Source organism: Vulpes lagopus, chromosome X (assembly GCF_018345385.1).
Source record: "Vulpes lagopus strain Blue_001 chromosome X, ASM1834538v1, whole genome shotgun sequence".
Taxonomy (NCBI): domain Eukaryota; kingdom Metazoa; phylum Chordata; class Mammalia; order Carnivora; family Canidae; genus Vulpes; species Vulpes lagopus.
In genome coordinates this window covers 86,995,302-87,010,490 of record NC_054848.1, presented here as the reverse complement: position 1 = coordinate 87,010,490, position 15,189 = coordinate 86,995,302, and the positions used below count along the sequence as shown (strand labels likewise).

At 34.9% G+C, this 15,189-nt stretch overlaps 1 long non-coding RNA gene across 1 annotated transcript in view; it reads left to right on the top strand.

Annotated features, from left to right (window-relative positions):
* The first annotated feature begins 219 nt into the window (after window positions 1-219).
* The window catches only part of LOC121482394, an 84,293-nt gene continuing 69,323 nt past the window's right edge, over window positions 220-15,189 (top strand). The window contains exon 1 of the long non-coding RNA XR_005985599.1: window positions 220-308. This is a non-coding gene — a long non-coding RNA (uncharacterized LOC121482394). The remainder of the gene's footprint in view (window positions 309-15,189) is intronic.

Here is a 15,189-nt window from a genome sequence, read left to right as displayed (position 1 = left end):
AAAATTAAGAGGAAGATGGAGAGATTTCCTATATACATCCTGCCCCTATAGCATAGCCTCCCTATTATCAATATCCCACACTAGAGGGGTACATTGTTACAACATGTAACAAACATCATACATTGCCCAAAGTCTATATTTCACATTAGGATTCACCCTTCTTGTTGTATATTCTATGGGACTAGAGAAATGTATAATGCAATGTATCTATCATTACAGTATCATATTTAGCATTTCCACTGCCTCAGGAATCCTCTGTGTTCTCCCTATTCATTCTCCTCACCCTCAACAACCTCTGGAAACCACAGGTATTTTTATTGAATTCATAGTTCTACCTTTTAAGAATGTCATATTGTTGGAATGGACTTTTTAGATTGGCTTCTTCACTTACTAATATGCATTTGAATTTCTCCCACATGTTTTAGTGGCTTAATAGCTCATTGCTTTTTTAGTGCTGAATAATATTCCATTTTCTGAATGTACCATAGTTTATGTAACCATTTACTTACTGAAGGACACCCTGATTGCTTCCAAATTTGGGGGATTATAAATAAAGCTGCTATAAACATCCATGTACAAGTGTTTGTGTAGAAATAAGTTTTTAATTCCTTTGGGTAAGTACCAAGGAGCATGATTGCTGGGTGGTATGCAAAGAGTATGTTTAGTTAGTTTTTGTTTCTTTTGTTTCTTTCTTTTTTTTTTAGAGAGGGGGGCAGGAGGGACAGAGAGAGAGAATCTTAAGCAGGCTTCATGCCCAGCATGGAGCCTGACTTGGGGCTCCATCTTACCACCCTGAGATCATGACCTGAGCTGAAATCAAGGATCAGCTGCTTAACCCACTGAGGCACCCAGGCATCCCAAGAGTATGTTTATTTTGCAAGAAATCACTGAATTGTCTTCCAAAGTGACTTTGCATTTCCATAAGAAATAAATGAGCATTCCTGTTGTTCTACATCCTCATCACCATTTGGTGTTCTCAGGGTCTAGATTTTGGCCATTTTAAAAGGTGTGTAGTGATACCTCATTGTTTTAATTGCAATTTCCTAATAACATATGATGTGGAGAATCTTTCCATATACTTATTTTCCATCTGTATATTTTCTTTGATGAGGTATCTGTTTATGTCTGCACATTTAATTTTTTTTTATTTTGAGTTTTAAGAGTTCTTTGTATATTTTGGATAACAGTCCTTTATCAGAAGTCTGTTGCAAATATTTTCTTACAGTCTTTGACTGGTCTTCTCTTTCTCCTGACATTGTCATTCACATAGGAGAAATTTTTAATTTTAATGAATTCCAACTTATTAACTCTTTCTTTCATGAGTATTGCCTTCGGTGTTGTATCTAAAAACCCTTTGCCATACCCAAGGTCATCTAGGCTTTTCCCTAAGTTATCTTCCTCGAATTTTATAGTTTTATATTTTACATTTAGGCCTGTGTCCATTTTAGGTTAATTTTTGTGAAGTGTGTAAGATCTTTGTCTGATTGTTTTTGCATGTGGATGTCCATTTGTTGAAAATACTATTTTTTTTCTCCATTGTATTGATTTTGCTTCTTTGTCGACTGTATTTATGTGGCTATATTTTTGGGCTTTTTATTCTGTTTCATTTATCTTTTGTCTATTCTTTTAGCAACACTATATTATCCTGATTACTATAGCTTTATAGTAAGTTTTGAAGTTGGGTAGTGTCACTCCCCCAACTTTGCTTTTTGCAATATTGTTTTGTCTATTCTGGATCTTTGTCTCCCCATTTAAACTTACAATGAGTTTGTCTATATCCACAAAATAACTTTGATTGGGATTACATTCACTCTGTAAATCAGATTGGGAAGAGCAGACATCTTGACAATATTGAGTCTTTCTATTTATGAGCATGGAGTAGCTCTCCGTTTATTATTTTTTTTCCATTTATTTTTTTGATCTAATTTATAAGAGTTTAAAATTTTCCTTGTATAGGTCTTGTACAAATTTGTTAGATTTATACTTAAGTATTTCATTTTGGGTATGCTAATGTCTGGTATTGTGTTTTATTTTCAAATCTACTTATTCATTGCTGGTATATAGGAAAGCAGCCAACTTTTATACATTAATCTTGTATCCTGCATCCTTTCTATAATTGTTTTTTAGTTCCAGGACATTTGGTGTTGATTCTTGCATATTTTCTACATAGATAATTATGTCATCTGTGAATAAAGATAGTTTTATATCTCCCTTCACAGTCCATATACCTTTTGTATTTCCTTTTCTCATCTTATTGCATTAGCTAGTACTTTTAGTATAATGTTAAATAGGAGTGGTTAGGGCAAACATCTTTGCCTTGTTCCTGATCTTGGTGGGGATGCTTTGAGCCCTTAGAGATTTCAATACAAATATACGTCTGACAAAGTATAATTAGTTCACTCAGTTCTAACCAGTAGAAATTCTAAGTTTTCTTAGAATTAATGTATTTTCCTTTCATGGAGTTTTCTTGATCCAAAATCCTATAGGCAGTATTTGCATTTCAAGTAAATGTGAGTGAAGTACTTTGGACTAATTATCCTGTCTAAAACAACTGGGATAGCTGATTAAAATAAAAAAAAATCATCTGCTCAGAGGTATTTGGAAGCTAATGAGATAGCATAAAATCACTGTGCTAAAATTTGGGATAGTATGGGAGCTTTGGAGGCAGCTGGACATATATGAAGCCATTTTACTTTTATGACAGGATTGGCAAACTATGACCTACAGGCCATATCCAGCCCACCTCCTATTTTTGTATGTAAAGTTTTATTAGAACATAGACCCATTTATTTATTTATGTATTGCATGCTACAGCAGTAGTGTTATGTGGCTACATCAGAGACTTACGGCCTGTAGAACTTAAAACACTCACTAGTTGATTATCAGGGTTTGGTGTGATTCCAGAGGAGGCAACTGAGAGTCTGAGAAGATGAGTAAAAATTTTAAATAACTTGCAGAGTTAGAGAGATAAAGTCCAGAACCCACTGATGAGTAGGCAGGATATCTTATTTCTAAAATTGGATTGAGATAATGTCAAATTGCTAATGTCAATAGGCACCCAGCAGAAGCAAATGCAAATCTGTTCTGGTTAAAGACTGTTTCTTCAAACATAGTAGCCAGAAAAAAAAAATAATCAGGTACAAAAGAAGAAGAGGCTACATGAGTAAAAATCAGCAGAAACAATAAATAATAGAAATATGCCAAAATTAGCTCTGGAGACACACTTTAAAATCCATATGAGACTTGATATAGGAGGAGATATTTCATATCAATAATTCATCAGACTTCAAGTAAAATCTTAAAAAAATAATTCATCAGACTTCCTTAAAAGTTTTTTTTTTATCAGCTACTTGGATAGTTGGTATATGGCTAATAAAAAATGGTGCTTTCTTGATAGCATGTTAATACATTGAATCATTGTTTATGTCTATTCAGCTCTCTCTGTCCTATTCCTTTATTCTCAAAGGCACAGATGTATGTACTGTACAAACATACCAATGTAAACCAGGAATTCTGCTCTCTCTAAACCACTTATTGAAACACCATCAAGTATCCTGTCTCCAAAAGATAATGGCTTTTGTAACTTCCAATGCCTAACCAAATAGCTTAAATTTCTGATGGACTGATAAGCTTAATCATTCATTTTACGTAGGCGATCAAAACCAAAAACTTACATGAAACAAGTACAGCTAAGTAAAGTTATTAATGGAAGTTGGAGTATAAATAAAACTGCCTAAAAGTAATATCATTTCTGTTTGACAAGAGAAAAATGCAATTGTCTAAAATCACAGTGTTAGAAATGACAAATACCCACCATTCGCTTCAGCGTCGATGGAACTGGAGGGTATTATGCTGAGTGAAATAAGTCAATCGGAGAAGGACAAACATTATATTGTCTCATTCATTTGGGGAATATAAATAATAGTGAAAGGGAATAGAAAGGAAGGGAGAAGAAATGTGTGGGAAATAACAGGAAGGGAGACAGAACATAAAGACTCCTAACTCTGGGAAACGAACTAGGGGTGGTGGAAGGGGAGGAAGGCAGGGGGTGGGGATGAATGGGTGACGGGCACTGACGGGGGCACTTGACGGGATGAGCACTGGGTGTTATTCTGTATGTTGGCAAATTGAACACCAATAAAAAATAAATTTATTATAAAAAAATAAAAATGTATATAAGCAATAAATAACATTTACTCTAAAAAAATAAATAAAAATAAAATCACAGTGTGGAACTCAATTGTTTTAAAGTGGTCCAAACTACTTTTCAATTTATTAAAGGCAAGAGGAAAGTGAATAGAACCAAATATAGCTCTCAAGAGATGCTAATATTGGGAACTTGGCATAGATGGGTGTCTGGCAGGTGTCAGCCAAAGCCTTAGCCACTCAGCAAGGTAGGGCAGTCCAAGTTGGGGAATCCAAGTTCAGGGGCATCAGCCTTAAGTCAGTAATGCTGTCCCCGATAAAGGAAGATATTTTGTAAGCATGCAGCATATCATCACAAATTTTCTGTATTCTATGTGTTCTGTCTCTTGGTTGGCACGCAATATCTCTGACCTCTTAAGCCATTCTTTATTGAGCCAGGAAAATGAAAGGCCAGTCAAATCTTTGAGGAGGCATGGAGAGGAAGGCAAATGCTTTTCAGGTGTAGCCCCCTCCCTTCTTTGACAACATCTTTTCAGCCCTAATTAACAACTTGGGCCATTTCTAAATCTATAAAAAGTAGGCAGTTGCCAAGTATTTTCCCTCTTTCTCTGATATATTTACTTTCTAGATCCCTTCAGTATTCTTTGAATATGGAAGACTGCCTATTTAAAGAGGGTTTGGAATATAAAAATGAAAACTAATAGTTCTGCTCTCAATTATTAAATCATCTTAGACTAATGCTGAATGTCCTGATTTGAACCTGACCTATAATTTTTTTTTCTGGCCTATAATTTGAAATACATCTTGCACTACTTTTGAAACTTCTTTCCAAAGCGGTTTATAGTTTTGTTTTGTTTTAGTTTCTTCCAAAGGAGAGAGCTAAGTTCTCCTGGTTGACTTTGGTAGTAACCTCTTTATGTTTTAACTAAGCCTTTTGCTTTATACCTAGAACGGTAAATACCATGATCATGCTGGTACCTCCTTGCTGATCATTTCACTTTAGTGTGCTTTGAGTTTTGGATTTCAGTGTTCCTTCCGATTAATTTTTACCCATGTAGCTGTTCCTCTTCTTTATAATGGAGAGAACTTTATACCCTTAACACAGACATACTGTCAAATGTGAGACACAGTAGAGTGGTTAAGTGTTTAGATTCTAGAATGAAACTTCCTAGGTTCAAAACTCAGCAACACCACTTAGTAGCTATGTGCTTTCAGGCAATCACTTTTAGTCAGTCACTGGGTAGTTTCCAGATTTTTTACCACCAATAAAGCAACATTTGCATAATATTTGATTTCCTTTTATTTTGGTTATATATATAATCGAATTTCTGGGTTCTATGGTAAGTGTATGTTTGACTTTTAAGTAGCTGCCAAACTTTTCAAAAGTGGCTGTACATTCTACATTCTCACTTTAGGCAACTCTTTTGGGACCCCTATCACTTCTGAGACCTTTCTCTGTATCTTAATAAACTTCTCTCCTTTTACTCAAAAAAAAAGGGGGATGCCTGGGTGGCTCAGCAGTTTAGCGCCTGCCTTCAGCCCAGGGCCTGATCCTGGGGTCCTGGGATCGAGTCCCATGTCAGATTCCCTGCATGGAGGCTGCTTCTCCCTCTGCCTATGTCTCTGCCTCTCTCTCTCTCTCTCTTTGTGTCTCTCATGAATAAATAAAATCTAAAAAAAAATAATACATTCTCACTATAAAAGTATTAAGGTTCCAGTTTCTCTATATCATCACCAACAACTGGTATTGTTGGTCTTTCATTATAGACATTTTAGTGGATTTGTAGTGATATCTAACTATGGTGTTAATTTGCATTTCCTGAGAAATTATGGGTATCTTTTCCTGGAACAGAAAGAAATAGAAAACCTGAACAGGCCAATAACCAGGGAGGAAATTGAAGCAGTCATCAAAAACCTCCCAAGACACAAAAGTCCAGATGATTAAGCATCTAACTGTTGATTTCAGCTCAGGTCATGAACTCAGGGTCATGAGATCAAGCCCTGTGTTGGGCTATGTGCTGTGTGTGGAGCCTGCTTAAGTTTAAATAAATAACTATTTTTAAAAATTAAAAACCTAAAAATAAGCTGGCCCATGGACTGTAGTTTACTGACCCTCAAGTTACATGACTTGTAAAAGCATTCCTGAATGAGATAGTTGGAAGCTATGCAAATATTCTATTTCTCTTTTAGGTTTCACCAACTAATTTTAACATCTCCCTGTGATTCTTCCTTTCAGCAATTATTACTATACTGTTTTAATGGTGATTTTCTATTCCCTGCATTTCTTGTGTATTTATTACTTGGAATATTTCTATAAAAATGATTTGTTCCTTTTCCTTTATTAATTCAATAATTCATTCACGTGAGTATGGTTTCATGTGTACTTGTTTCATCTGGGGGTTATAAACTGATAATCTTAATATTTATTTGTTGCTCAAATTATTCTATTTAGGAGCTCTTTCAGAGCTGTGTCCCTTTGGTTCCTGTGTTCTTTTGACATGCCCCTATCCTTTGTGTTCTAAGCACTTTCTCACTTCCAGCAATTCTGAGATGCATCAGGCTCGCATCATATTTTCCTACTTCAGCCCTTGAATCAGCCTTTTCTTCAAGGAGCCCTGTTCTTTGTTTTTGTTGTTGTTCTTGTTTACTGGAAAATGATTTAGAAATTAAAATGTGTGTCTGGCAGACTGTTGCAATTTCACTGTATTTCTAAGGACCTTTTAGTAGGCAGAACCATATATTATGTAGACTAACCCATGTATAGAAACACATTGCTATATTTATCTGCCTATGTGCCTTTATGTATGTATGTATGCATGTATTTGTATTTATAATAAAATACACATACATTCCACTGATATCTCTAGCTGTATTATGGTGCCACATGCTCACTCTAGCTCTTCCTGCTTGCTATCTGTAGATATTTTAGCTGATATTTTCAGCCTTCATTGTCCACAATATATTTACTTATGTATTCAAATCTAGTATATGTGTAAAGCCGTTTCATAATTGCCCACCCATATCCTTTGAAAAACAACTTCACCAAATAAAGTAAAAGATTCATGTACAGATGATTTGGTTTAAATTTAGCCTTACAGTATTCAATCAAAAAACTATTTTGCAAAGACCCTTAGGTCAGCTCTGTTTTCCCAGTCATTTCAGTGAAGTAATGTCATACATTTGTAATACAGGTAGACTCATTTGTCATAATCTGCATTCCGTCCTGGTTTCCCTGTGACATTCTGGTTGATTTTTTTTTAGGTTTGCATACATCAAATTTTACTCTTTGTAGTGTATGGTCCTATAAATTTTGACAATGAATAGAGTCATGTATCCACTGCCACAACACTACATAAAATGTTGCTCTGTTACTTAGCTTTGTCTGCTCATCCTGACTTCTTTTTAAAAAAGATTTTATTTATTTATTCATGAAAGACACACACAGAGAGAGACAGAGATATAGGCAGAGGGAGAAGCAGGCTTCATGTAGGGAGCCCACTGTGGGACTTGATCCTGGGACTCCAGGATCACACCCTGAGCGGAAGGAAAATGCTCAACTGCTGAGCCACCCAAGCATCCCTGCTCAGCCTGACTTTTGATTGAACTCAGAGCCAGTTTCTGTTGACTGCTTCATTTTCTGAGGTTGTTCCACACTTTCCTGTTTCTCCGAACGTCAAGCAGTTTTTGATCAAAAATTGGCCGCTGTAGTTTATACATTGTAGTGGCACTGGAATCTTCATCTGAAAATTACTCTATCTACTCTACCAAGCACTGAGCGTGCATGGACTCAAGATTCGAAATCTTTCTCCCAGTGACGTACAACAACTGACATCATCGCTTAGATTTTTTGACTTCCAGCTGCTCTATCATGGCCTTCTTTGTGTAATTTCATAATCAAAAAACTTGGGCAGATATATTCCAAGATTTTTGCTCACTCTGTGTTCCTTTGATTCTAGAGTTTCCCCCCTAAATTTTCAGTTGTTCTTCTAACTTTGACTTCCCCCTTCCAACATCTCAAGTCATTAAGTCCTCCACTTTATATCATGTAAGCTCTGTGTGTGTGTGTGTGTGTGTGTGCATTACAGGATGTACTATGTCAATATGTCAATATCACAGCAAAGCCCCAAATCTGATCATGAAGAGTTCTGTATATGAAGATAAATTTCCACCATCTGGATTCCGCCTGATTTTTCAGCAGATTCCCTAGGGTTATCTACATGTCTGTATGCCGAGTTTTAAGATTAGTCTGGATATTTGGGCAAATTTTGCATTCACAGTTTGGACATCAGCCTCTTTATAGCTCTCTTCCCCTTAAAATTTCCACCTTAAATTTCTAGTTGCCTTGTTGGTGGCAATTCGGTAACCTGCCACTTCTAGCCAGTAGCTGAGTTTTTCCACACCAGGGTTTGGGAATTGGCTAGTGCTTTCAGGAAAAGAATATACAAACTTGCAGTTCTTTATGCAGTAGTAGTTATTCAAGAGTAAGCCTTAGCAGTTTCAACCTGCTCGTGCTCATTCTCCAATATTTCCAAATCATTTTTCTTAAAATAAATTTTGTCTGATTGTTATAGCTATTATCTGCATGAAGAATTGTATGATGGCTTATCCTGCCACTACTGGAAGTTTCCTTGTCTTTATTTTCTTTTACAAATATTTGAAAAATAAACTATTATATTTTCCTCTATATTTGCCTTATATCCTAATCCTCTTCATTCTTTCCTGCAGAGCCAGGTTTTTATCCAACATCATTTCTTCTCAGCTTTAGTCACTTTTACGCCCTTGTTCTGAAGTGCAACTAGAGATGAATTCCCTCAAATTTTGGTCCTGTTGCTGTCTTCATCTTTCTTTCTGAAGAATATTTTCATTGGATTTTCATTTTCGGTGGGCAAAATAGTGCCCTCCCAAAAGATATCTATACCTTAGTGCGTGAAACTTGTGAATAGTTACCCTACATAGTAAAAAAGACTTTTCAGATATGATTAAGTTAAAGATCTCAATGGGAAATTATACTGGATCATTCATGTGGACCAAATGTGATCACAAGAGACTTTATATGAGGAAGGTAGGAGAGTCAGAGTCAGAAAGAGGTTGGAAGATGCTATACTGCTGGCTTTGAAGATAAAGAAAAGGACCATGAAACGATGTACACAGGAAGCTTTTTAAAGCTGGAGAAAGCAAGGGAATAAACACCCTCATAGAACATCTAGAAGCCATGCAGCCTGGGTTACACCTTGATTTGTGTCCAGTGAAACCCATTTCGGACTTGACTTCCAGAATTCTATGATAACAAATTTATTTTAGCCACAAGCAATAGGAGATTTGTTACACAAGCAATAGGAGATTAAGACATAGTTTAACTTTTTTTTTCCCACATTAAAGATGTTGTCTTCTGCTCTCTATGGTCACTGAAGGAAAGTCAAATACTCTTCACTGTTCCCTTCAATGTATTGTGTTTTTTTTTTTTTCATCCTAGCTGCTAAAGGTTTCCCCGTTATGTTTCTATTATTGTAACTTCATATGATTTGCTTAATGGAGCATTCTTGGCATTTATGCTGCCTAGAGTTTACTCAGCTTAATGGATTTGGGGGTGATGTTTTTGATTAATTTTTCAGCCATCATTTTAAAACACCGTTTCCCCCATTTTCTGTCTTTTCCTCATTGTATGATAGACGATATAATATTGTCTCACAAATTATTGAGGCTCCATTCATTTTTTTCTTCCCTCTGTGCTTCAGTTGGGAAAATTTTACTGCCTTCAACTTTCCTGAACCTTTCTTCTGCATTGTCAGATCTACTATTAATTACATTTAATGATTTTTTATTTCAGATTTTGTATTTTTCAGTTCTCAGATTTCCATTTACTTCTATTTGAAGATACCATATCACTTTATAATTCACCATCTTGTTGTTTTTTATGTTCACATTTTCTTATACATACATTAACATGTTTATAATAGCTATTTTAGTGCCCTTGTCTGCAGATTTCAATATCTGGGTTATTGGTGTTGATTTCATTGTCTATTATCTTGGTTTTTTTTGGGGGGGGTGTCACATTTTCCTACTTCTTTATATGTCTAGATATTTTGCTTATATACTGAGAATTGCAAGGTATTTGTTCTACTGAGTCTGGATTGTTATTTTCCTCAAAGAATATGAAATTTTGTCATGGTAGGCAGTACAATTACCAGCAAATCATGTTGATCATCTGAATACTTGGTTTTAGGCTTTTAAGGGCAGGAATAATTTAGTCTTTCCCTTCTTTATTAGGCATAGTACATGATTGTAGGACATGGTGCTTAGTTTCGAAGTGTAAGCCTTCTGAGTTTCTAATGGAAATCTTGGCTGCTTATCAAGCTCCTCTAATTTAGCAAGACTTGAACTCATAACTGTGTTCCTCCAACTATTGGCAACTACAAAAATATCTACTCCATTCCTTGTACCTCTCCAGAAGTTGCTCTTCTACAGGGTTGCTTGGAGTCCCATCCTATGTGTACAGTGTTGGTAGAGTATATAAGGATAACGTGTATATAAACTTTGGGTCGCCTCTGTCTGTGAGTCCCTTTATCCCAGAATTCTTCTCATAAATTTTCAAATGCTCTGGAAGCTTTAATTAACAACACTGTTGCACTCTGCTGGATCTATACCCTTCATTTTCAATGCAAACTAAAAATCACACATATGGAAAAAGAGTAGTTAGAAGTAAATTTTACCTAGGAAATACTAAATACTGAGTTATTGATAAACAAAATAGAGAATAGAAAAAAATCAGTAGAATTAATGCTTTTTGATAAAAGCAACAAAGTTGACAAAACTTTAGTTAGACTAAGAAAAAACAAGAAGTCTCAAACTACTAATATCAGAAATGAATGTGAGGGCATTAATACCTAGACTTATTGAAATTTTAAAACAAAGTATAAGAGAATACTATGAACAATTGTATGCCAGGAAACAAGATAACCTAAATGAAATGGACAAATTTCTAGAAACATGAAAACTACCAAACCAATCACAAAGAAAGAAAAATCTAAAAAAAAAAAAAAAAAGAAAAGAAAAATCTGAAAAGACCTATAATAAGTGAAGAATTCATAAGATAAATAAAATATTTCATGAGGAAAAGTCCAAGAACAGATAGCTGCACTGGTAAATTCTACCAAACCTTTAGAGAAGTATAATAGTTATGGAGATCCAATATACAGCATGGTGACTATAATTAATAAAACTGTATTGCATACTTGAAATTTGCAAAGAGGAGAGATTTTCCTATTCTCACCACACATACACGGACACATGCACATGCACATACACACAAAGGTAACTATGTGAGATGATGGAAATGTTAATTAGCTTGATTTTAGTAATCATTTCACAATGTGTATATGTATATCAAAACATTGCATTGCACACTTCAAGTAATCTTTACACCAAACATGGGGCTCAAACTCACAACCTCAAGATCTAAAGGTGCATGCTCCACTGACTGAGCCAGCCTTGTGCCTCTCATTGCACACTTTAAATATATACAATTTTTATTTGTTAATTATATGTCTATAAATCTGGGGCAAAGAGGAGTACCAATTGTTCTCAACTCTCTCAAAATATGGAGGAAGGAACAATTTATACCATTCTATGAGGCCAACATTACTTTGATAACAAAGCTGGGCAACGACATGATAAGAAAATTGTAAAACATATTCTTTGTGTGTCTAGATGCAAAAATCCTCAAGAAACTACTAGAAAAAAAAGAAAGAAAGAAAGAAAGAAAGAAAGAAAGAAAGAAAGAAAGAAAGAAAGAAGCTACTAGCAAACTGAATATAGAACATATTCCAAAGATTATTCATAAAGACCAAGTGGGATTTTTTTCCAGGAATGCAAAAGGTGGTTCAATATATGAAAACTGACCAAATGTCGTGTACTGCATTAACACAATGAAGAAAAAAACACATAATCATCTTGATTGACTCAGAAAAACATTAGACAAAATCCAACACTCTTTCACAATAAAAAGACTCAATAACTTAAGAATAAAAGTAAACTTTCTCAACATAATAAGGGCAGTATGTGGAAAAACCCACATCTAACATCATACTTTGTGGTGAAAGACTGAAAGCTTTCCTCTCAGATCAGGAACAAAACAAGAATGCTCACTCTCACTTCTATTCGATGCTGTACTGAAGTTCTAGACAAAGGATTAGGCATTAAATAAATAAATAAATAAATAAATAAATAAATAAATGGCATCCAAAATGGAAAAGAAGCAAAACTATCTCTATGTGCAGATGACATGATCTTTATGTATAGAAAATCCTAAAGAATCCACAATAAACTTAGAATCAATAATCAAACTCAACAAAATTTCAGGACATAAGACATGTAAAAATAACTTGTACTTTTATATAGTAGCAATGTGCAGTCTGAAGAAAAATTAAGAAAACATTCCATTTATCATAGAATCCAAAAGACTAAACTGCATAAATTTAAGTTTAACCATGGAAGTAAATGACATGTTCACTTTAGACTGTAAATCATTGCTGGAAAATTTAAAGATCTAAATAAACGGAAAGACATCCCATGTTCATGGGCTGGAAAACCAAATGTTGTTATAACAATACTTGTCAAAGTAACTTACAGATTCAATGTAATCCCTATGAAATGCAGACGGTCTTTTTACAGAAATAGAAAAGCTGATCCTAAAATTCATGTCGAATTACAAGGGATACCAGCTAACTAGATTAATCTTGGAAAAGAATAAAGTTGGAGAACTCACATGTGCTGATTTCAAAATATGTAACAAATCTACAGTAATTAAACCAGTGTGGTACTGACATAAGGATCTATGGACATATGAAATAGAATTGAAAATCTGAAAATCAATCCATTGACTAATAAGCAATTAATTTTCAAAAAGGATGCCAAGACCATTCAATGGGGGAAGTATGGTCCCTTCAACAAACAGTGCTGGAACAACTGTATAAACACATTCAAAAACCGTTTAAACCTTATTTCACATCTTATACAAAATCTAACTCAACATGGATCAAATATCTAAATGTAAGAGTTAGAACTATACAATTCTTGCAAGAAAATATAGGGATAAATCTTCTTGATTTGGATTTGACAATGTTTCCTTAGATGTGATCCCCAAACCACAAGCAACAAAAGAAAAAAATAGATGAATTAGATTTTATCAAAATTAAAACTTTTATGCATCAGGGAAAATTGGGGTGCCTGAGTGGCTCAGTCTGTTAAGTGTCTGCCTTTGGCTCAGGTCATGATCTCAGGGTCCTGGGATCGAGCCCCACTTCAGGCTCCCTGCTCAGTGCAGAGTCTGCTTCTCCCTCTGCCTCTGTACACCCCCCACCCGTGCTGTGATCTCTCTCTCAAAAAAATAAATAAATAAAATCTTTAAAAAAAACCTTTATTCATCAAATGACATTTTCAAGACAGTAAATGTATATAACTATATATCATACGTTACATAGAGACAATAGATATATGCAATGCAACTCAGCAACAAAAAGACAACTCAATTTACAAAATGAGCGAAGGACATGAACAGACATTTCTTCAAAGATATTCAAGTGAATAACAAGCATATGAAAATATGCTCAACAATATTAGTCATTAGGGAAATGCAAATCAAAATCACAATGATATACCACTTCATACCCATTAGAATGTGTATAATCAAAACCATAAAAAATAATAAATGTTGATGAGGATCTAGAGGCATTGGCTGTCATACATTGGTGGTAAGAGTGTAAATTGGCATAACTTCTGTGAAAAAGTTTGGTGGTCCCCCCCAAATTAACAAAATTATCATAAGTCCCATTAAACACTCCTAGGTATGTACTAAGTAGCATTGAAAGCAGATGCTCAAAATATTTGTACAAACATGTTATATAGTTACACTATTCATAATAGCTAAAAGGTAGAAACAACCCAAATGTCCAGCAATTCATAAATATATAAATAGAACTTAGTATATCATATAAGGTATAAGGAATGAAATTCTGATACATGCTACAACATAGAAGGGCCATGAAAACACTTCGTAAAAGAAGCTAGACAAAAAGGGTGCATATGAATCCATTTATCTGAAATACACAGTAGCAGCAAATTCTTAAAAAACAGAAAACAGATTTGTAGTAGCCAGAAGCTGGGGTGATGGGGACATGGAGAACAACTACTTAATAGATAAGGTGCTTCCTTTTAGGGTGATGAAATGTTCTGGAAATAGATAGTGTTATGGTTGCACATTATGAATTTGCTAAATGTCACTGAATCATTCACCTTACAATGGTTTATATGGTAAACTTTGTTATGTGTATTTTCCCACAGTAATAAAACTTAAAACAGAAAACCGTGGATCTCATGTAATATGCTTATGGTCTTTATTCATATTCCAGAACTCATATTTGTTACTGATGGTAGAGGTAGTCCTATAGCTAACATTTTCATTATTGAAAATAAGACTTGACCTAATGCCATTGTAATTTGTGTCTGGTACCCTTTATATGTGCCTACAATTTCAAGAGCTAATTCTTTCTTACATTGAGACACATTTATTGGTTCTCCACTGAGATCTTAAGACAATTATGGGTTATGGATGATATATTTCCTCACTGATTCTTTATGACCACTTTTCATCCAGACCCTAGTGGATGACACAATATATATCTGGGGGGGGGGGCACCAACTATGCTGGCAGTCATCTTGAGCAGAACCCATTTTAAGACACCCCAGTTTTGTTTACCCCCAGAGGACCCATAACTGTTTCATGGTAAATATGTACCTTTGCCCCATCATTGGTGGAGGTGAAACTCTCTGTACACTTTCCCCATATCTCTCTACTCTGCACCAGAGGCTTATTAAGCCAAAACTTATGTCTCTAGTCTTTTTCAAAAATGAGATTTTTTGCCCTCCCGTATATAACTTAGCAATGAGTGCTTTCTGTTGGAAGGCCAATTTTAAAGATATAGCCATTTCACAGTATCTCAGGATGTTTGTGTGTACTATAATACTTAAGCATGTGAGGCTAACTTA